The sequence below is a fragment of the Piliocolobus tephrosceles genome, chromosome 13 (genome assembly GCF_002776525.5).
Source record: "Piliocolobus tephrosceles isolate RC106 chromosome 13, ASM277652v3, whole genome shotgun sequence".
Taxonomy (NCBI): domain Eukaryota; kingdom Metazoa; phylum Chordata; class Mammalia; order Primates; family Cercopithecidae; genus Piliocolobus; species Piliocolobus tephrosceles.
This window is the reverse complement of record NC_045446.1, coordinates 79,423,263-79,427,155: the sequence shown is the minus strand read 5'-3', so window position 1 is coordinate 79,427,155 and position 3,893 is coordinate 79,423,263. Positions and strand designations below refer to the sequence as shown.

The 3,893-nt window shown below is 35.6% G+C and overlaps 1 protein-coding gene across 4 annotated transcripts in view; it reads left to right on the top strand.

Annotated features, from left to right (window-relative positions):
• Positions 1-3,893, top strand: part of NOX4 (NADPH oxidase 4) — a 165,521-nt gene that overhangs the window by 48,076 nt on the left and 113,552 nt on the right. The gene's annotated exons all lie outside the window — the stretch shown is intronic.

The following is a 3,893-nucleotide window of genomic DNA, read 5'->3' as shown; positions in this document are numbered from 1 at the left end:
TGGGTGCTCCTGTATTGGGTGCATATATATTTAGGATAGTTAGCTCTTCTTGTTGAATTGATCCCTTTACCATTATGTAATGGCCTTCTTTGTCTCTTTTGATCTTTGATGGTTTAAAGTCTGTTTTATCAGAGACTAGGATTGCAACCCCTACCGTTTTGATTGACAGCAGGACTTACCTCACAGATTTAAGACTAAAATGAGAAAATGAATAGAAATTCTTAGGATAGGATTAGTAATTGTAATATATAATTGCAAGGGTTAATTATTTCAGAGGCATAGCACCTGGTATTTTCACCTGACCATTATTTGATGACATAGCTGTTTTGATAGTAGGGCCATTTTGACTCAGGATTGTTTTGATACAGCTGTTGCCAGCATTGTCGAAACAGGTAATTTCATTGTTTTATCTCTGAATTTCTCCCAATTGATAGTTCCACCTCTGCAGGTGATAGATGGAGAGAGGTTGAGAGTTGGATTAGTACTTTAGTGAGGGTGAGATAAGGACCAAGGGTGTAGTAAGGGTTAGAGATAGATTAGGGAGAGGGAGAGTGAAAGGTCAGAAATGCAGGAGGATCAGGAAACCAGCATATTCATGACTCGATTTGTTCTAAACTGTAATCATGTCCAAGTATTCTGGTTCTACTGGAGAGCAACGAAGTGACTGAGATAGTATGAACTTGTATTACAGAGGATTTGTATTCTCTCAGTCACTAGTGGTCTGACTTTCACTATATTACCCTTCTTTACTTTGGATTTCTTATCTGTAAAATAGGGATGACTCTACCTACCACATTTTTTCGTTTTGAGAATCAAATGAGAAAATCTATGCAAAGTGCTTGGGCTAGCTGCTTCCTTGCTGCCTAAAATTAGAAGCCCCACATTCTTTTGACCTAAGAGGTCCTTTAAAAAGGTGAATATATCCCTTAATGATGTATTTTCTATAGCTGTTACCTATGACTTTTTTTTTTTCAGAGAAATTTAGAAAGGATAGTAATTCTTCTATAGATGACTTTGTATTTTGTAGCCATAGAGTATGTAGTTAATATATAAACTTTTAATTTAATATCAAAGGGTTATTTTACTATACATTTGGGTATTGATGAAGCTATATGACACGGAGAGTTTTGTTTAAATAATATTTTATACCTGTGCCATTGTTGTGTCACACCTAGACATCCTTTGTTTTACTTCTTTGGAAATTTGTCCTTGCTTGTTACTTAACTCATTTTAGCTTCCTGTCCATTTTTCTTCTCTTAACATTTTTTTAAAGACTATTTTTCTGTAGGGCAGATTTAGGTTCACAGCAAAATTGAGAGGAATATATATAGAGTTTTCATATATCATTTGTCCTCATGCATGTATAGCCTCCCCCATTATCAACATCCCATGCCAGAGTGGTACAATTTTTTACAGTTGATAAACTTACATTAATTGACATATCATTATATCCTAAAGTTCATACTTTACATCAGGGTTCACATTTGATGCTATACATTCTATGGGTTTGTACAAATGGGTAATGACCTGTACCCACCATTATTGTATCATGCAGAATAGTTCATTGCCCTAAAAATCCTCTGTGCTCCGCCTATTTGTGCCCTTCCTTTCCCACTAACCCCAGACAACCACTGATTTTCTTTTTTACTGTCTCTGTAATTCTGCCTTTTCTAGAATGTAATATAGTTGGACTCGTGCAATATGTAGCCTTTTCACATGGGCTTCTTTCACTTAGTAATATGAATTTCAGTTTCCTTTGTGTCTTTTCATGGCTTGAGAGTTCATCTTTTTATAGTGGTAAATAATATTCCCTTGTCTGGATGTACCACAGTTTTTTAATCTATTCACCTATTGAAGAACATCTTGGTTGCTTCCAGATTTTGGCAATAATGAACAAAGCTGCTGTGAACTTTAATATGCATGTTTCTGTGTGGACATACGTTTTTAGTTCCTTTGGGTAAATATCCAAGCGTGTGATTGCGAGATCATGGGATAAGAGTATGTGTAGGTTTTAAGAAACCACCAAACTCACTTCCAATGTTGTGCCATTTTTTGCATCCCCCACCTACAGTGAATGAGAGTTTCTATTGCTGTGCAATCCCACCAATATTTGGTGGTGTCAGTATTCTGGATTTTGGTCATTCTAATAGGTACGTAGTGGTAACTCATCATTTTAATTTGCGTTTCTCTGATGGTATATAATGTGGATCATCTTTTTATATGCTTGTTTGCCATCTGTATATTTTCTTTGGTGAGGTATCTATTAAGATCTTTGGCCCATTTTTTAAATTGGGTTGTTTGTTTTCTTGTTATTGAATTTTAACTGTTCTTTATATATTTTTATAATAATCCTTTATCGATATGTCTTTTGCAAATGATTTTTCCCAGTCTGTGGCTTATCTTCTCACGGTGTTCACAACATCTTTTGCAGAGTTGAAATTCTAATTTTAAGGAAGTCCAGCTTATTAATTCTTTCATTTATCATGTCTCTGACATTGTGTCTAAAAAGCCATCACCAAACCCAAAGTCATATAGACATTTTTCCTGTGTTTCCTTTGAGGAGTTTTATAGTTTTGCATTTTACATTTGGGTCTGTGATTCATTTTGAGTTAATTTTTGTGAAGAGTGTAAAGTCTATGTCTAGATTTATTTATTTAAATGTGAACTCTTCCTTGTTTCGGCTCCATTTGTGACAAAGGCATTTTCTTCTTTGTATTGCTTTTGCTCTTTTGCCAAAGATAAATGAACTGTATTAATGTGAGTGGGTTTCTGGGCTCTCTATTCTGTTCCATTAATCTATTTTTCTTTTCTTTTGCTAGTACCATACATTCTTAATGACTATAACTTCGTAATAAGTCCGGACTCTTCCCCTACCTCTAACTTGATTACTTGAAGGACCTTATAAATCCTTTAAATAAACTTTTAGGCATTTTAGCATTCTAGTCCTCTCTCACTTTCATTTTTTTGTGAGTAACTTAGAACTCTAAGCCCTCTATATCTCATATTATGGGTTGTAGGAAATTATGAAGTTTCCTAGGTTCCAGGCTATGTCTTCTTTTGAACCATTGTACTGCACATATTGTGAACTGTAATGGTTTACTAAGCAATATCAGATCACTTATCTCATTAAGCCTTTCGCTTCTGTCACCATAATTGTACAGAGAAGTAAATTAAAGCCCCTGAAAGGCAAATAATATGGCCGAGATCACAAATTTTCCAGCGAGTTACCTGTTGTGCTTTTCAATACATTAAAATGTGCTGTAAATTCACACCTTATTTTGCCTACAAGCAAAGCTTGAGCAAGGGGGAAGGCGTGATGGGCCCATGCACATCTCACTTTTCCTTCCTTACCCAGCCTCTTCAAGATAATTTTTGTTAGCCTAGCTTTGCCAAAATGAGTTCATTTTCACATCTCTAGTAATTTCCTAACACTGCTATTATTTCTGTGAGCTCTGAGTCAGTTGAGCACTTTGTTTACTGTGATTATTGTTTTCCTGAATTTTGTCCCATGAAGTGATTCCCAACACTTTTTCTGTTGGATTAAGAATATTATGATTTAAATCTGTGGATTGTGAAAAATTTCCACACGTTGAAAGTCTTTCAGTGGTCTATAAGTTACCTTATGGGTTAGGGAAGTATGCAAGATACATATTAATAGCAGATTTGGAACTATGGAAGAGGTGAAAGATGTGGAATACCTAAAATATCAGGGAGGTGCTCAAGTAAATAAATAAATACCCATATCATTAGATGCATATTTATTTAAGAGTGTGTGTGTGTGTGTGTATGTGTGTGTGTGTGTCAGGGGGAGGATGTGTGTGTGTGTCTGTGTGTGTTGGGGGAGGATATGTGTGTGTGTGTGTATTGGGGGAGGATGTGTGTGTGTTAGGGGG